The sequence below is a fragment of the Chiloscyllium plagiosum genome, chromosome 27, assembly GCF_004010195.1.
Source record: "Chiloscyllium plagiosum isolate BGI_BamShark_2017 chromosome 27, ASM401019v2, whole genome shotgun sequence".
NCBI classification, from domain to species: Eukaryota; Metazoa; Chordata; class Chondrichthyes; order Orectolobiformes; family Hemiscylliidae; genus Chiloscyllium; species Chiloscyllium plagiosum.
Genome location: NC_057736.1, coordinates 29,800,927 through 29,820,810, shown reverse-complemented (window position 1 = coordinate 29,820,810; position 19,884 = coordinate 29,800,927). Strand labels below are relative to the sequence as shown.

General features: G+C 42.4%; 1 long non-coding RNA gene across 2 annotated transcripts; it reads right to left on the bottom strand.

Moving 5' to 3' along the window:
- Positions 1-106: 106 nt before the first annotated feature.
- LOC122563710 lies at positions 107-19,211 on the bottom strand. 2 transcript variants are annotated; one of them, XR_006315699.1, is made up of 4 exons: positions 19,054-19,211; positions 17,309-17,424; positions 1,359-1,428; positions 107-591 (listed from the first exon to the last, which is right to left on the bottom strand). It is a non-coding gene; the product is annotated as an uncharacterized LOC122563710 (long non-coding RNA). The 2 variants fall into 2 exon arrangements; XR_006315700.1 differs by lacking the exon at positions 1,359-1,428.
- Positions 19,212-19,884: the final 673 nt, after the last annotated feature.

Sequence of the window (19,884 nt, the reverse complement as noted above, 5' to 3'; positions counted from 1 at the left end):
AACGTTTGCAACAAAAACTTCCAGCTCGGCGAACAGAACCACTGCAACGAGCACCCGAGCTACAAATCTTCGCACAAACTTTGAATATCAGATGTCTGCAAACCTTCATCATTTATATATTGTGCTTCATGTTTTTTGTTAGGATTGGAATGACAGGTCAAAAGTCACCAATTCTTGATTTCCACAGAAGTTTAAAAATCCCCTCTCCATCTCTCATAACATCTCTCCTTCTGTCTTATCCTGCTGGGTGGATGTGAACTGTTCTCATCGTTTCTGATCAAATATTTTGAACAGGCGGCTATTTCGAAGTCAGCCGTGCAACCTCCCTCAGTAATTCTCAGCTTTCACATGAGAAATTCCCATCTGCTTCAGATAAACACCTGATTGAAATTATCTTCAATTTTCACCTGTCAATCAAACTCATGTCTTGGGTATGTAATTTAATGCTTTCACACTGACGCTATCAATCAAACCTTGTGCATGCATTGCGCTGGTAATGTGATGCTGCACAAAGGCTGGTTGATTTAGAGCAGGTCTTCTTTACCAGGAGGTGTTTACACTTAGTTCCAGTCAGAATGGGATAAATTTGATCTGAAATAAAAATGGAGATTGTGAGTCCAGAAACAAATGGAGGAATTGGAAAATAAAAAGAGATATGTTTAGGAGGTTGATTTTGTGTTGTTTTTTTTGTAATACCTAAAAATAAACTCATAAGGAGACAGGATATAGAACTACCTTGAGGAATTACTGTTATGCAGATATGTCATTGTCAGTTTAAAACAAACATTTGCGTTTATTTGGTGCTTCTCATGGTCACCAAACATCTTTAAGTGCCTTCTGGCCAATGAAGTACTTTAGAAGTATGGTCATTGGTGTAATATGGCAGCCAAGTTACACTCAGCAATGTGCAGGAGACCCTCCTCAGGCACTAGCCTGTAGGCCTCAGACCATCAGAGGAAAGAGAACAATGTTATCTCAGTCAACAGAACATAGCAATAAGCCGCCAGCTTCCACCTTAGCTGCAAATGTCAGGATAAAAACCTAGGTGTAGTGGAAGAGAAAGATACATAAAGACATTTTGAATTCACTTGGATGGCAAAGGTGTTAATAGACTATGGGTATAGCCCATGCAAATGTAACTATGATTGCATTTCAGTAATAGATGCCACCTTTTTTATAATGTTCCTAGTTCTGCAATGGGCGCACCTATGCAAAAGGTTTTGAGATGCACCAATTTATGATCCACCTTTTACATCACTTTCTCAACAATGTCATCTCTAAATATCGTATCATGTGTCAGATTAAACCTTGAGCATCCTTTGTGAATTTGGGGTTTGATAACAAATCTGCCAACTCACCAGGTAGTGTTCATCCCCTTCTCATTCTTTCAAGGCTGCCCTTGGCTGTATCTGAGTCTCCTGGGTCCTCCTTAGTTTAGATTAGATTAGATTACTTAGATTAGATTAGATTAGATTACTTACAGTGTGGAAACAGGCCCTTCGGCCCAACAAGTCCACACCGACCCGCCGAAGCGTATACCACCCAGACCCATACTCCTACATTTACCCCTTCACCTAACACTACAGGCAATTTAGCATGGTCAATTCACCTAACCTGCACATTTTTGGATTGGATTAGTTGTACTATAGCTGGTCAAAGCACACAGTTTACTTGTTCCAGCCTCATTTATGCATGAACTGATGGATGAACAAATGGCATGGATTAATCTGTTCAGCATCTTTTAACAGCTTTCTGTTTGTATCTGCTTCAGACTACAGCAAATTCCCTTCATCTCAGACTTCCCTGTGACTCCTGATCTTGCTGGGACCTTAATGTCATAAAATCCTGAGCCATGGAGAAAATGTATTGCCTGGAGCTTTACCACAGAGAGGAGAAAACACCTGAGTTGACGTATTACTGCAAGAGTTAACTCATTATAGCTTTAGTTGGCCCATAGAGAACTACAGTAACCACTCCCACCTGCAAAGACCCTCCTCTCAATTTGGCTTCATTATTAGTGAACAACTGTAATCTGAGCTGGAGAAGAGTCAAATGGTATGCATCACTTTCAAAAGAAAACTAATCACCTTTTACCCTTCCCCTGTCACCACTGAACCCACTAATCCTTGACCATCCACATGTTAGGACCACCCTGCCCTCTGACGCCTTAGGCCTCCTCTATTAAACTGGATCCCACAATAATACTCATCTGTGTGCCTGAACTCTGCCTTGAGCCCAAGTCTATCACTATTTCCATATCAACCATAAACCTTAGCCTTCCCATTTTTGGAGTCAGTGCTACTTCATTTGGTGATGCTGACTTTTAATGAGAATTTCTGAGATGCATGTGCATACAAAAATAATTCCCAACATTTGTCATCAGGAAAATGTGTCTGCCTTTAAAGTTCTGAGAACTTAACTGCACAAGTTTGTCCTACTGTTGTTATAGGAGTGATGCAAATAGATTATCAAGTTTTTGTTTCCATCATTTGATTTTTATACCAAGGACTAATTTCTGTTTTCAGAAAAGTGTAAATACTAACCTAAAATAACTGAAGAAGGTTCTGAGAAAGGGTCACTCAACCCGAAACATTAACTCTGATTTCTTTCCAAAGATGCTGCTAGAACCTGCTGAGCTTTTTCAGCAATTTCTGACTTACAGCATCTGCAGTTCTTTCAGTTTTTATCTAAAATACTATTGTGATCACGTGACCACAGATTGAATTTGCGTTGTATGATAATTACACATTGTAGATACTAAAGGTTGTGTGCAAATGTCCAGCTTTTAAAGACAATGGAGTCACATTTGAGAATATATAAATGAATTATATTTCATCAGCTGGTTTTGAGCAGCAGAGAGGAGAAAAGGAAAAATGAGTTTGAAACAATGAGAGCTGGAAGTCTTTTGCTCGTTTTTCCTCATATCAGAAGACAATGTGAATGTACTGGCAAATTAGCGAAGCAAACATCCACCATGACTGCAAACACATCTAAAACCTCACCACCAGTGAGGATCTCAGTCAACAGTTAAATCAATTCTGGTCTCAGGTTCAAAATCCAGCACTTTAAAGGCTCTAAAGACTTTTGAACTGTGCGCACTGCTGTCTCACAGCACCATGGACTAGGTTTGATTCCACTCTCGGATGACTTTCTGTGTGGAGTTTGCATATTCTCCCCTCTGTCTTTGAAAGTTTCCTTCAGGTGCTCCAGTTTCTTCTCACAGTCCAACGTTGTGCAGGTTATGTAGATTGGCTGTACTAAATTGCCCAGGAATGTGGATTAGTCATGCGAAGTGCAGGGTTATCGGAATGGGAGGTGGGTCTGGGTGGGATGCTGTTTGGATGGTCAGTGTGGGACTCGATGGGCCAAATGGCCCGCTTCCACACTGTTGGGATTCTGTGATTCCTGTCTTCACGAAACCCTCTTTCCATTTTATACGCATTACTGTGTTTGGTGTGTTTTATTATTTTTCTTGAAAGAAACCCCTCTTTCCTTTACAAGTAAAGGAAACGGTGGCACAGTGGTTAGCACTGCTGCCTCACAGCACCAGAGACCCGGGTTCAATTCCCGACTCAGGCGACTGACTGTGTGGAGTTTGCACGTTCTCCCCGTGTCTGCGTGGGTTTCCTCTGGGTGCTCCGGTTTCCTCCCACAATCCAAAAATGTACGGGTCAGGTGAATTGGCCATGCTAAATTGCCAGTAGTGTTAGGTTAAAGGGGTAAATGTAGGGGTATGGGTGTGTTGCGCTTCGGCGGGTCGGTGTGGACTTGTTGGGCCGAAGGGCCTGTTTCCACACTGTAAGTAATCTAATCTAATCTAAATCTTGTAATTGGTCCTTCGTTTTGACTAGTACTCCATTTTAATTGAAGTGTGATAGCTGCATGCTAAACAGATCTGAAAATATATGTTGCAACCAACCAAGAGACTGCCTAAAAACAGGAGAGGCAAATTACTCCATCGTACCTAGCCGTGACCCAGCTAGGAATATGGCTTTTGGCCTCCTGTGCTAGGTTGCCCAGTTCTTTTGCCTTTCCACTCCCGGCTGTGGAAGATTCTGCCTCTAATGTTGAAATGTTTTCCCAGTGTTTGTGGAGAATATGAAGGAATAAACATCTTTTAACATTAATCTTAAACAGACGTGTGTGCGTGCACTACAAACTTTACTTTCAGCCTCAGGTTAACTTTACAAAAGGAGCAAGCTTCTTTTTGCCAAAAAAGGGAATGAACAGCTTAATGTTTTCTTGGAAAAGCTAAGCACTTAAACATCTGGATTTTATCCTTGTCTTGATGTTGGTCATGGATAAACACAGGCTAACTTCTGATTTATGTAAAAAAGCAGTGATGTAATGGATATCCCAATAGACAGCGCACACTCTGAACTAGGCTGTGTTTCAACGGAGAGAGCATAAATTGTGCCCAAGGGCATTGGTGCATATGTTCCTTCTTGCTGCTGTGCTTTCAATGAATATTAGGATGAAAGATAGTACAGGAATGCTGCACTGATAATCCCAGCAGTTATTTAGTTAGGATCTAACTTGATTCCCTCTATTCTCAGTGGAGGAGTAGCAGGATGTGAAAAATAGCTGCAGGATGACGTGGGGCCTAATGGCTCTCATGCAAGGAGACATGAAGTAAGTTATTGACCTCAGCGTCATGAGTACACATCTGAAGCTGGTTATTTTTTAGGAGGGAGAACTTGTGCACATGAAGGACACGACTTTACGTGTTGTTGAGGGAAATCTTTCTCACTTTAACCCAAGGTCAGCACCAAGCATTTCAAAGTATGTTGTCATGTTCTTTGACATGAAGAGAGAAATATCCCTGTTCTGAAAATATTGATAAATCTGATGGATTTCATATTCGTGTGAACTGCACATGGCTGTTGAAAGGCCTATGACAAAGTGCGGAAAGATAGTTAGTCTTTTTATGATTTCTTACATTCATTTGATGCAGGATAGACCAATAGCTGAAAATAATTCCTTCCTATAATCACAACTAGCAAGACGGTTTAGGTCTGTAAAGATCATTGATGTATGTTTCCTCTAAGCTATACGATAACACAAAAGATTCCATGCATGCTGCTCACAGGTTGGCTCCTTTAAGTTACAGCACTTGCACAAATAAATCATTCACTAAACAAAAATGCCCCGCTAAAAAGCAGTTAAGGACATATTACACTTGATCCATCTGGTTCCTTACATTGATTCTAGAACAAATAAGTGTGTTTAAGAAAAGAGTTTCGACTTATGTTTGGTCTTTCATTTCTTGGATCCAAAGCACTTCACAATCAATGTATTATTTTAAAAGTACAGTCACAGTGGTTAGCTGGGCAAACTTTCTACATGGTCAAGTGCCAGAAAAAGGCATTTGAAGTAGCAGAATGTCTGGTCATTTTTCAGTGGCGGGGGGGGGGGGGGGGGAGGAGGCTGTGCATGTGCCAGAGTATAAGAGCTCCCTTACTCTTTTTCGAATAGTACCGTATGCTATTTTACAGGTTTCCTGGGAGTGGCATAGGGCAATATGGTGGTTCAGTGGTTAGCACTGCTGCCTCACAGTGCCAGGGACACGGGTTTGATCCCACATTTGGGCAATTGTTTGCAAATTCTCCCCATGTCTGCGTGGGTTTCTTCCAGGTGCCCCAGTTTCCTCTCACAGTCCAAAGGTGTGTAACGTGGGTGGATTGGCCAAGTTAAATTGCCCACAGTGTCCAGGGGCGTGCAGGCTAGATTAGATTCCCTACAGTGTGGAAACAGGCCCTTTGGCCCAACAAGTCTACACCGACCCTGTGAAGAGTAACCCACCCAGCCCATTTCCCTCTGACTAATGCACCTAACACTATGGGTAATTTAACATAGCCAATTCACCTGACCTGCACATCCTTAGAGTGTGGGAGGAAATCAGAGCACCCGGAGGAAACCCACACAGACACGGGGGGAGTGTGCAAACTCCACACAGACACCCGAGACTGGAATTGAACCTGGTTCCCTGGTGCTGTGAGGCAGCAGTGCTAACCATTGAAATACCGTGCCGCCCCTGGGTGGATTAGCCATGGGAAATGCAGGGATACAGGGATAGGGTAGGGGGCTTGGCTTGGGCAGCTCTTTGGGCTGAATGGCCTGCTTTAACACAGTGGGGATTCTATGGTTCTATGAGGTTTCTGAAAAGCATCTGATTGAATGGACTTTCTGTGTGGGGCCTGGATGAAAGTGCATGGACCTCCTGCCACTGCTAAAAGGAGGCTTACCTGTAATGGTAGCCATGATGGGTATCCTGTTCAGGAGTGGATTAAAGTGCTATCAGGTGCCCAAGTGCCACATGGAGCTCTGAATTGCCTTTAGCAGACAGAATCCTGCTAGAGTCTGTGCAAAAGCTTTATCTGCCAGCAAATCTAACAGAACCAATTGGGATTGAGTGGGAGCTGCAGGCATTTTTATTTTGTCAGTTTGTCATCTACCGAAACCTCCAAAATATTTCACCCATTGGCCACTTTCTGGTGACTTGATCTTAAGTCATTTTCTAAATTTTGACACAAACGAATATTCATTATTTTGTGGACAAAAGTACATCAATTCAGAAGATGGTGAAGTCCTTATAAAAGCATTGTACTGAAATGGTTCTGTAAAAATAAACAGGAAAAGTTGCAGAGGAGTCCTGGATGTGGTGGTCCTGAAAAAGGGCTTATGCCCGAAACATCGATTCTCCTGTTCCTTGGATGCTGCCTGACCTGCTGCGCTTTTCCAGCAACACATTTTCAGCTCTGGATGTGGTGGTACTCTTGATTAGCAAAACCATTCAAACTAGGTTCTTGGAGGGGAAAAAAATCCAGAATTTGTACTGATATCGACTTAGTTTTGCACAAAATCTAAGGTTAAATCAAGCCCCGGTAGAAATTACAGGTGAGATGAAACTAAGATGGACAAAAGCAAAATATTGTGGTTGTTTGAAATGCTCAGCAGGTTGGGCTACAACTGTGGAGAGAAATAGAATACAATAGAAATTTATTGTCAGAGGTACTTTCACATGAAAAATACAGTAAAAAGTTTCATAAGTCACCTCATGCAGCGCCTACTTCAATGATAGATCAATATTAATAACAAAAAATAAAATTAAGACAAAGTTCAGTTAAAGGCTCCGGGGCTTGAGGAAACCCAGTTTAGGAACAATGAAAAATCGGAAAGATGCAACTGGCATGAGACTGCCATTCCAGGATGAGACTGCCATTCCAGGATGAGACTGCCATTCTGGGCCAAAGAAAACCGTCACGCTGGGCAGAGATGCTACTCCTGGATGAGATCAACTGCCAGGCCACTGGGATACTTGGAAGCTGAAAACAAAGAGCACCTCTGCACGGAGAAGAGACCTCCACACCGGGACAAGACTGCCACACTGGGAGGTCACTACGCTGGCCTGAGACTAGCACCTCTCCTGCTTTGGGCACCTGGGCCTAGCCATGGACCTAAAGCCTCCGCATAGCCTGCCAGTCCGGGCCGGGGGGAGTCTGCCCGGGGCCTGCTCCTTGCTCACTGGGAGACCCTCGGCTGGGGAGGAGAGACGTTCGGCTCATCCAGTATTGCCACTACGGGATGCCTTCTCCCACCATTCTCCAGACCCAAAGGAAAGGAAAACAAAGAAAAAAGGAAAAGAAAGGAATGAGAGCCGAAGAAAAAAGAGCAAGCGGACGAGCTCCGGAATCAAACCACCTCCATCTTGGTCATGGCAAAACAGAGTTAATGTTTCAGGCTGATGAGCTTCTCTAAATATTATAAGGACATGCTGCTGAAAGTTGACTCCTTTTCCCTTGAAATTGAAGGATGATCTCATCCAGATATTGAGAATTGATAAAGAATTGATAATATGGACACTGAAATAATGGCCTGAACGTTATTAGTTGGGCATTTGGCCCAACACTGGAAGGAAATGTGTGTTGCCAGCACACCCAGGAGGGCAGCAGCCTCACCACCTGAGTTTGATGGGTCACACCTAGTTACGTGGCAGGTGCTGGGGCTATTGTCCTATTCAGGATGGCAAACATTTGCCTCAGAGGGCTGGCAGCTCAATAGTGCCAAGAGCTTATAACAGGTTGGTTGTCTCCATGGACTGTATGATAGTCACTCCTATTGATACTGTCATGGATGAATACATCTACAACATGTATGCTAGTGAGATTAAGTCAAGTAATTCTTCCCTCTTGTTGGTATCCTCACCATCTGTTACAGACTCTGTCGAGTAGTTCTGTCCTTTAAGATTTGACCAGCTTGGTCAGTAGTGCTGTCTCCTCTGTAAAATGCTTTCTTCACCCTTGCCAACCTTGGTGCATCTTCTCAGTGCAGTTAGTATGGTGCAGGACTGACCCATCAGCCAAGGAAGGGTCGGTCAGTGGTAATCAACTGGAAGTTTCCTTGCACATGTTTGAGCTGATTCCTTGAGACTTCATGGAACCCAGAGCCAATGTTGAGGATGCTTAGGGCAACTCCTGCCATACTGAATACTACCATGCCACCACCTCTGTGGGGTCTGTCCTGCTGGTGGGACAGAGCATACCTAAGGATGGTGTGTGGGACATTACCTGCACGGAATGACTCCATGAGTTGTTGCTTGACTGGTCTATCGAGGGCAGCTTTCCAATTTCAGCACCATCCCCGGGATGTTAGGGTGCAGGATTCTGTAAGTTTGGTGTCTAGAAACTCTTTCCAAACAAATATTGGAGGAATCTCCCTAAAAGCTGTGGCTCTGTCCCAGTTTTAGAGCTTTCAAGACTGTGCTCAGCAGATTTTTGTTGAATAAACCTATCAAGGGATTTGGAGCAAAGGTTGGGTGATGAATACAGAGCCACCATGATCAAATTGAAAATAGTCCATGCTCGAGAGATTTAAGGCCTACTCACCTTTGTTTCCTCCTAAGGGTTTCTCAAATTGATGCTGGAAACATTTTCCAGATGGAAATTTATTCAGGATTGTATTTTAGACACCCCTGCCATTAGGTTTGAAGATGCAAGACACACATCCAAACTTGTCTAGAATAACCACGTGTGGAAGAAGGCACTGATAGTCAAATCCAACCACTCCGCAAATCATTACAAATGTAAACATTTGATTAAACTATCAGAAACTCAGGTTTTGACGCCAGGTTTTTGTCATTAACAAGAAAATAGCTATTGATTTAACCAAACTGATTTTCTTAGCCAAAGGCCAAAAAAATTGAAAAAATAAACTTATGGCAACATAAAACGGCAATCCTATCAGATTCCACATGCATACAAATTGACAAATAAAGACAAACAGACAAGACACAAATAATTTGAGTGGAAAAAAATGTCAGGGGAAAAAGAATTCTATATCAAATAAAAAAAAACTGGATGTGATGATCTCAGAATCCTTTTGATTTTTGTCTTAATGGTCAATCTTTAGTTCACTGGTTGATTGGTTGGACTTGTGGTTTTTTGATTTCTTTTAGGTTTTCAAATTATTTCTTTCAATAGCTCTAATTGTAGTTTTCCTGCTGTTTTGACAGAATTAGAGAAAGCAGCTTTACGGAGAAAAGGGACCAAAAGAGAAGTTGTTGCAGCTAGACTGTGGAGGTTTTTAACTTCTCAATCCACCTCACTGGTATTTTAACCAGGGCATAAGGGGCACAAGGCATTCTGACAGTCTGGCAACTTTAGCTGCACAGGCTAGGGTTGGGAAAGGGGGGGAGATGCTACTTTTGGGAGATCCCTGGTGCCTATTGTTGACAGCCTTGCCTCCCTCCACAAGATCATTCCACTATCTTCTTTAACCCTCTCCTTGATCTCTCAAACCCAGTCCTCCACCTTCTCACACCCCTCAGTCCCCCTCTTTCTTGCGTTTAAACATATCTAAGCTTTTCAACATAAACAAAGGGGAACGATCTAACATCCCACCATTGGCCACCACTCCTCACTGGCATTGTTACTGAGTTGCTACCCATAATAATTGGAAGGAGGTCAGCAGGTGGATTTCATAGAATATGAGTTTCTTGATTAGGGCTGTTAATCTGGTCCAATCAGGGAGCCTTGGCAGACAGATATAAACAGGAGATTCAGAGTCTTCTCAGTTTAGGAACTGACTCTGTGCTGGCTGGTGTTACAGTCAGTATGTTACTGTTAGTTTCTGCTTCCCTTCTTTTTTTTGGAGGGGGAAACCTGATTCCTGAACTGGCTGAATTATTTAGCCAGTTTGTTAACTGGCATTCCTTTTAGTGAGGATCAGAGTCTGCTTTGATGGTAGATGCTGTTTCTCTGTATCAGAAATACACTGTGGTTGATTCATAATGAAGCTTTTATCAGCAAGTGACTATTTGGCAATCTCCGTGTAACTGGGAAGATTCACTTTTGGGCAAACTTGGCTTGTCAGAGTTTGGGCCCCACAGAGTCAAAACAGGATAGAATCAGAGCCTCGTACCAAATCTGATGGGAGAGGAGAGAAATGCTTGGAAATGGAAAAGCAAATAGAAAAGATGCAACAGGTCAACCGACATCTGCAAAGAGAAGAGACAGACCTTCACATGAGTGTGTTCTCCATCACAGTGAATCAGAGTAACTTGAAAGATACAATTCCAATGTGTCAGAGTCTGTTTTTTCTCCATCTGAATGTTGGCTGACCTGTACTGTTTTGCAAGGCTTTCTGATTTCATGCGTAAATGTTGCAGCACACACATAGACCAAAGTAGAAGTGAACTTCCCTCCAACCAGCACACTTGAGTGGTCAAACAGACCCCAACCATTTGATTTCATGTCGAGCTTTCAAGTTTCTTGGCTAGCAATTGAAAGCCTTATGCTGATCTTCTAGATTCTAATCCCACTATGTAAGATGGTGAAGTATTGATTCAATAATCTAGTTTAATCGTAACCAGTGCTCTTCACCTGGTTTACGAATGTCCTTTAGAGGCTTTGTACTGATTGGAACCAGGTGGATCTCACTGAATATGTTAACCTGGGCCAATCAGGAATCCCCAGCTGTCCAATATAAACAGGGGACTTAACAGTACTGTCTAATGTACAACTGTCACTGCTGTTGTCTCTTTATATCTTTGTGAAACTGGGATTTGAGGTTTGTCCTCACCTGTAAACTGTTTGAATGGTAGGGTTTGGGGCCTGGCTTTGCTGCTCCTCTCCCTTGTAAAATTGCTGTCTCTTGTATGCAGCTGTAAATGTAACTGTTTGTTGTAAACTGTTTTTGTAATTTGTTTAATAAAATAATATAAACAGGAGTGGTTCAGGGAGAGGTGGGCGCCGTGGGGAGTGGAGTGCATTATTTCCCCCTCTAACTCTATTTTGATTTAGTTCCTACCCTCCTCTTCGCTGTTTTGATCACACAGCACTGCCCTTTGATGTGAAGGGCAGTGTTTGTCACTGGCCACCAGGGTGTTTTTCTATCTTCCTGGTGGTAGAATTTGAATAAAGATTCGTGCACTTTGTGTCTTTCACTGTGTCTCACACCAGCACACACACACCACGGGTGCTGGGAAAAGAATAAGCACGACCGCACTTAGGTGGTAGTGTGGGGGTTAATAAGAAAAAAAATAGGAATCAGGATTTTAAAAAAACAAAAAAAAAAGAAAAAATAAATAAATAAGAGTGCACTTTGTGTCTTTCACTGTGTCTCACACCTGCACACACACAACATGGGTGCTGGGTAAAAATAAGCACTACCGCACTTAGGTGGTAGTGTGGGGGTTAATAAGAAAAAAAAATAGGAATCTGGTTTTAAAAAAAACAGGAGTGTGTAAAAAAAATAAACAGGAGTGGTTCAGGGAGAGGTGGGCGCCTCGGGGAGTGGAGTGCATTATTTCCCCCTCCAATTCTATTTTGATTTAGTCCCTACTCTCCCCTTAAGAAAAAAAAGAACAGGAGTGCGGGGCCCGGGTGTCCTTGGAGAAGGAGCACGCGGGGTCGACCAACACCCTGGAGTTGTTCAGGGAGAGGTGGGCGCCGCAGGGAGTGGAGTGCATTATTTCTCCCTCCAACTCTATTTTGATTTAGTCCCTACCCTCCCCTTCACTGTTTTGATCACACAGCACTGCCCTTTGATGTGAAGGGCAGTGTTTGTCACTGGCCACTCAGGTGTTTTCCTATCTTCCTAGTGGTGGAAATTGAATAAAGATTCGTGCACTTTGTGTTTTTCACTGTGTCTCACACGTATACACACACACCATGGGTGCTGGGGAAAAAATAAGCACTACTGCAGTTAGGTGGTAGTGTGGAGGTTAAATAAAAAAGAGGAAAAAAGAAAAAAAAAAGGAGTGTCTTTTTTTTTCACATTAAATTAGATTCCCTACAGTATGGAAACAGGCCCTTCGGCCCAACAAGTCCACACTGACCCTCTGAAGAATAACCCACCCAAACCCATTCCCCTACTCTATATTTAACCCTGACAATTGCACCTAACACAATGGGAAACTTAACATGGCCAATTCACCAAACCTTTTGATTGTGGCAGGAAACTGGAGCACCCGGAGGAAACCCATGCAGAAACAGGGAGAATTTGCAAACTCCACACAGACATTTGCGTGAGGTTGGAATTGAACCCTGGTCCCTGGCACTGTGAGGCAGCAGTGCTAATCACTGAGTCACCGTGCTGTCATGTTGGAGTTTCTCAACAGGCTTTTAAGGGGAACCCACCGGGGTAAATCGAGAATATAAATATTTCATTTTGTGGTAAAACGCATCTATCAGATTGCTCCTTGCTTACAGTAGGGTTTGGGGCCTAGCTTTGCTGCTCCTGTCCCTTGTAAAATTGCTGTTTCTCTGCATACAGCTGTTCGTGTTAACTGTTTTGTAAACTATGTGTTGCTTAATAAGATAAACAGGAGTGTCCAGTCCCATGCCCATGATCTTTGGGCATCCGGTGTGGAGGGGTATGGACAGATCAGAGTACCTCCTTGTGGACCTGCTCTTGAGTCTGGCCAGGGCTGGAAATAAACAGGTCCAGACAGCGGGCCATGGGAGGGATTGTCTCTGCCAACTGCCGACCTCGCTTCCGTGGTTATGTTCATGTCTATGTGTCCTTGGAGATGGAGCGTGTGCCGTGCCACCAATGCTCTTGGTGCTTTCAGGGAGAGGTGGGCAGCACAGTGGTTAGAATGCTTGATTTCTCCCGCCATATTATTTTGACTTAATCCCTATCCTCCCCCTTCATGTAAGCATTGGCCTTATCAGGCCTTGTTTGTTATTGTTTCACTAGCCACGTGGGTGCTTTCCAAATGGTGGGAAATATGAAATAAAATTCTTGCACAATGGTGTCATGTTACTGAGTCCCTACACATACACACACACACAGTCACGGGCAATGTGGGGAAAAGTAAGCACTACTGCTGAGTCCCCTTTGGGTACTCTGTTAGTTTGGGAGACTCGGGAAAAACAAGACATTCTGAGTCTCAAAAATAAGCAGGAGATTCAGAAGGTCTCTTCAGTCTAGGGACCAGCTTAAAAAAGAAGATAAACAGAAGTGTCAGATATTCTGTTCACTCTGAGAGCTGGCTCTGAGGAAGCCAGTGTCAAGTACTATACACACATAAATAAAGGGTGACTCAGTGATGGGATATCAACTGTTGTAGAGTTATTTCACTACCCATCTGATGAACAGCTCTCTGAGATAGGACTTCAGCTCTTGTTTTAGAAGGAAGTCACATCTTAAAGCAATTAATGAAGGTCAATGTGTTACATGGATGGGAAGCAGGCTGCTAGGATTGAGGGTGAGTTCCCCTGACTTTCTCGATGAGAGAATGGAGATGGCAGCGCTCTGTAAAATGCAGCCCATAATTCTGGAATTGTGGGGCAAACAGATCGCGAAAGGCCACCTGGCTCTAATTTGCCAACCCAACTCTCCTTGTCATCATGGATGCTGAGCATTCTGTCTGGATGTATGACAACTGTACCATTCAAGATTGGAGACAGTTACAGTGAGTGGTGAGCTCGGCCCGGACAATCACAAAGGTCAACCTCCCATCTATAGAATCCATCTACCAGGCCCACTGATAAGGAAAGGCCGCCAGCATTCTCAAAGGTCCATCCAACCCTGGGAATGCTTTTCTACAACCTCTACCATCAGAGAGAAGGTACAGGAGCCTGAACACATGCACCAGCTGGTTTCAAAACAGTTTCTACCCTACTGTTGTTAGAATACTGAATGGACTCACAAACTATTCGCCTGTACCTGTGTTTTGGTTTTTGCTGCTGTTTACCTATTATTTACTTATCTCTGCTACTTAACACTGTGATTGCTTGCAAGACAAAGCTTTTCACTGTGCCTCAATACACATGACAATAAATTCAATTCAATTCAATTCAATTCAAATCTTCCATGAACTCCCTTGTGATGTTGCATAGCAGATGGCATTGAATAGTCTCTGCCTGGTAGGCTTCCTGCTTCCTCGAGCAGTTGTATCTGCGAGTTGATTAACTGCAGCACATATGTACACCTTGGATTGAGCAAGCCCGTGTCCATACACTTATCCGGCATAGCTTGGTTTTGAACTGGTATATTTGGGTTAATAAATAAAACACAAAGTTTTTCACTTAATCAGCAGTAATTATTGGAAGTATCTGATTTCTAGAAACATTAGTGAACTACACTCCTGGAATTTTAGTCAAAAATTAAAGTCAACGCAGAACCTTACTGCTAAAGATTCAGGCATTAGTCATTAATGTTAGAGTTGGATAGCTTCAGTGTTAGTGCACTGGGGAGTCTGAACTCAAATCCATGACCTGACAGAAAGTGGAATTTCTCACATCGAAGGTGTTGTGTGATTGGAGGGGAATTTGAAGATGACAATCTTTCAATGATTTTCCCCCTAGAGGGAGGGGCTGGCAGTACCTGTTGAGATCAGTTTGGGGAATGCTGTGAACCACTTATCTACTAAATCAAATTGCGCATCCCGTGATGATGGGGATGAATGCAGCAATCCTAATCGTTCAGGCCACCGGGTCCTGGAGTGATGTCAAATTCCTGACAGACTGTTGCAGCAACATCAATCCATTGTATCACGTTCCTGACATGATCCCCCTGGTAGGGAGAGTCTTCGATGGTTCAGAAGATGGGTCTCTGCTGGCAGTTGTAATCGTGGTATTGATGTGGTTAAACTAATTACATTTCTGGTCAATAGTAATCATAAAAATACTCATTGTGGATATCCAACCAGCATTGACCATAAGACAAAATAAAAGGAGTTAGGCCACTCAGCCCATTAAGGCTACTCCACCATTCAATGTGGCTGAAATGTTTCTCAACCCCATTCTCCTGCCTTCTCCCTTTAATCTTTGATCCCTTTACCAGTCAAGAACTATCTATCTCTGGCTGAAAACAAAAGATGCTGGAAATCACAGTGGGTCAGGCAGCATCCGTGGAGAGAGAGCAAGCTAACGTTTTGAGTCTACATGACTCTTCATCTATCGCTGTCTTAAATACACTCGGTGACTTGGTCTCCACAGCCTTCAGCAGCAATGAAAGCTACAGATTAGTAACTCTCTGGCTGAAGAAATTCCTCCTCATCTCTGTTCTAAAGGGTCCCTTCCCTCTAGTCACAGTCCTTTACTAGTGAAAACACTGTCTCCACGTGCACTCTTTCCAAGCCTCTCAGTATTCTGTATATTTCAATGTGGTTCCCCTCTCATCCTTCTAAACTCTATCAAATACAAACCCTCAACTGCCCTTCATATGACAAACTCTTCATTCCTGGGATCATTCTTGTGAACCTCCTCTTGGACTCCTCCAAAGCCAGACTTAGATACGGGACCCAAAACTACTTACCATATTCCAAATGTAATCCAACCAGAGCCTTATACAGCCTCAGCAGTATATTTCTTCTCATGTATTCTACCATGTCTTGAAATGAATGCTAACACTGCATTTGACTTCCAAACTGCCAACTGAACCTGCATGTTAACCATAAAGAATCCTCAACTCGGAATCTGTGCTTCAGATTTCTGAAATGTAGAAAATAGTCTACATCTCTATTCTTCTTACCAAAGTGTATAATCTCATATTTTCCCAAATGTATTCCAAATGCCACTTCTTTGCCCACTCCCCTAGCCTGTCCAAGTTCTTCTCCAGCCTGCCCAGTTCCTCAACTGTACCTGTCCCTTCACATATCTTTGTGTCATCTACAACCTTAGCAGCAATGCCCTCAGTTCTTTCATCCAGATCATTAATGTATGATGTGAATAGTTGTGTTCCCAATATAATTCCCTGCCGAACTCCACTAGTTACCGACTGCTATCTTGAGAAAGCCCCCAATATTCCTACTCTCTGCCTTTTGCCAGTCAGCCAATCCTCTATCCTGAAGAAGGGATTATGCCCGAAACGTCGATTCTCCTGCTCCTTGGATGCTGCCTGACCTGCTGCGCTCTTCCAGCAACACATTTTTCAGCTCGAATCCTCTATCCTTGCCAGTACCTTGTCCCTAACACCATGGGCTCTTATCTTATTGAACAGCTTCCTTTGTGGCACCTTTACAAAGGCCTTTTGGAAATCCAAATACTGTAGATCACATCTCTGGATCTCCTTTGTCTAGCTTGTTCGTTACTTCCTTAAAAGAATTTGAACAGATTTGTCAGGCATAACCCCCCCTCAATGAAGCCGTGAGACTCAACCTTATTTTACCATGCGCTTCCAAGTGCCCCTTAATAATGGACTCTAAAATCTTACCAATGGCTGAGGTCAGGCTAAACAGCCTATAATTTCCCAATTTCTGCCTCCCTCCCTCCCTTCTTAAATAGGCATATAATATTAGCCTCTGAGATCCTCCCTGACTACAGTGATTCCTGAAAGATGATCACCAATGCCTCTACAATCTCCTCAGCTGTTGCCCTCAGAACTCTGGGGCATATTCTGTTTGGTCCAGGTGATTAATCCACCTTCAGGCTTTTCAACCCATGACCTTCTCCTTAGTAATGACCACTATACTCACTTCTGCCTCCTGACTTTCTTGAAGTTCTACTAAGCTTACTGGTGTTTTCCAGTGTGAAGGCAGATGCAAAGTACCTATGCTGTTTCACCATTTTTTCTTTGTTCCGCATAACTATTTCTCCAGTCTCCTCTACCAGCAGTCCAATCTTGCCTCTGTCTTACTTTCTTTATATATCTTAAAAAGCTCTTACAATCTTCCTTCAAACTACTCTCTAAATTACCCTCACATTTTATCTTTCCCCCCCCCTTATTGCTTCTTTGGTCATCCTCTACTTTTTAAAAAATGTTTCCTAATCCTCTGGCTTCCCACTAATCTTCACCACATCATATGTGTTTTTTTTTCGCTTTTATGTTGTCCCTGACTTCCCTCATCAGCCATAGTTACCTTGTATTGATGTTATTAAAGATCAAAGGAGGTGGTTTCTGGTCGGACTTGATCATTATCTGTATTAGTGGTGCTGGAAGAGCACACCAGTTCAGGCAGCATCCGAGGAGCATTATCTGGCAATGAATAGAACAACTTATTGACTGTCACTTAGTTGTGCAAAACAAATCATTTGATAACACAACATCTGGTTTTATGCCACCCATGAATAGTAACATTCTAATAAAAAAAGCTTCTGATAATCGTTGTCTTGATGAGCCAGAATTGCAAAATGGTTAAACCAATTAACTGTTCTGTACCCTGTCTCAAGACGTTCTTGTATATTCAGATATGTTCTTAAAGCATTGCTTTCTCCTTTAAAATCACCATTATCCTATTATTGCCCAATCATGGATTTGTGCCAAAAATGTTAGAACTTTGTGCATGAAAGTTAAATGAACCATTTCTACACCACATGCCTGTGGAAAACAGTCACATAAATATAATTAAAATGGCACCAACACCAGAGAAAGCTGCCAACCTTTGACACATTTTTCCAATTCTTTTTCTCCTTACAAGAATTACAGCATTACATATTTTTGCACCACTTTCAGATTACAAGATTTGCCACACAGGCTGAAATACAAAGTGCTGTGATGGTACTTTTTGTTCCAGATACCCAAAGCTGTCTTTTACACTTCACAAGAGACAGTTTCAAAACAGCATTGAATAAAATTCAAGAAAGAGTATTGGAAGAAAGTATGCTGAAAGAAGTGACATGGCTGTCTTGACATGCTAGCTCATAAATACCCTCCTGAACAACTAGAACAACAGACTTTGTATCTGAAGAAAAGGATGTATTGTTACTAATGCAAATACAATGCCATAGGACTTTGTAAGCATGCCTCAACTTCTGTGTCCACACTGCAGCCTTTGCACAATTGTTACTTTTGGTAGCACAGATCTTGAAATAGCAGAAAAAAAGACACATTTAAAAACATTTTTCTTTGTCTTGAACTGAAGTGGACATTTGCAAGAACACCCATAGAAAGGAGAACAAGTTTTTATATTGTTTGAAAAGAATGTGCTGATTGACCAGCAAGCAGACTCTAACTGATAATGGTGATGCTATAGAGAATGCATGAATTATATAATGACTGATAAGGGCCCTTATGGTGCAATGGTAGTGTCCCTACTTCTGGGCCAGGAGGCTGAATCCAATTATCTCAGAGTGGGGCCCTTAACCTGTGGTGCAATGGTCACAAATTTGATGGGAGTTAATGTGAGCTCTCTGAGTATACAAAACTGTCATGATTTGAAGTTAATAAATGCTCTGCTCTTTAAACTTTGACAAATACTAACTATTTTTATTGTGTTACAACAAATGATAAATGAACACGCCTGAGTCCTAAAATCTCACATGATACGTTACTTTGCAAAGCTTGATGTTTTGTGATGGTAGATTTTCACATTGCCATGAGAGCAAACCGAACCTAGTTTTTTAATTGGCAAAATAATTTGACAAGAGGACAATGCCCTTCAAAAGAATTCACTTCCCTGCATAGCTGAAGGATACTGTTCATATTGCTCACTATTTGATGACTAAGTTTTTTTTATTGGACCCATGACTGGAAGTCTGACGGACAGGAAGAAGTGAATCATTAAAACAATGACATCTTTATTGTCCTTAGGACAGCAGATTACAGCAGGAAGCAGAGCAAAGATGGAGCTTGCATTGGAGATTGAGGAAGATATGGCAACTTTACCTGGATTGCAGTTGCCTGGGTTCCTCAAATCTGTTCTCAACCCGAAGAAGAGAGAACCTAATGAAAGGAAAAAAAAGTACAAAATACAAGCTCCCTGCCATTTTGCTGACTTATTCTGAGAATGGTTTCTTTCCCACTTCCCCTTTTCCCGTAGCAAGAGTAGCTGAGAAAACAAACTGAATGTTTTGAAACTTGGTACATGCGCAGCAGCCAATGTTTCAAGTCATCTTGCATTGCTGTATGCAGATTTATAGTTATTTTGTTACATCTGCAGTGAATTGGCCATATAGGGAATTAAGAAATTTCATAAGGTCTGTGTGTATGGTTCATGAAGATATATTATCAGCAGCCACCCACCCAGCTACTTACTATGAGAAACCTGACTCTCCACATGTGATTTCATCTTTTAAAAATGTCTGCAAAAGAAAGATATTTTCTTTTCTTCCCCTACTCATTTGCTAACCATTTGTAACTGTTTTTATTTAAGGATTCTCTCATGCTGTGCTTTATTTCTTCTCAGACAAGACTTGCTGAGCAACACTTGCTGTTCTGTTATACCTGAGGCAGTCTTTCACTTCTGACATTCTTTCCCCTCTCTTGTTAATTTGGCTGATCTGGTATACCTCTTGGACCTGAGTAATTTGCCATATTCCTCACAAAACTTGACCGTATGTTCTAGTTCAGTCCAACAATGAGAGAGCTGAGAGTTTTTTTGAAAGAGGGAAGAGGGGAGGGCGTATACAGTCAATGGTAGGGCCTTGGGTAGTGTTGTAGAACAGAGAGACCGAGGGGTTCAGATACATACTTCTTTGAAGTTGGGTCACATATAGA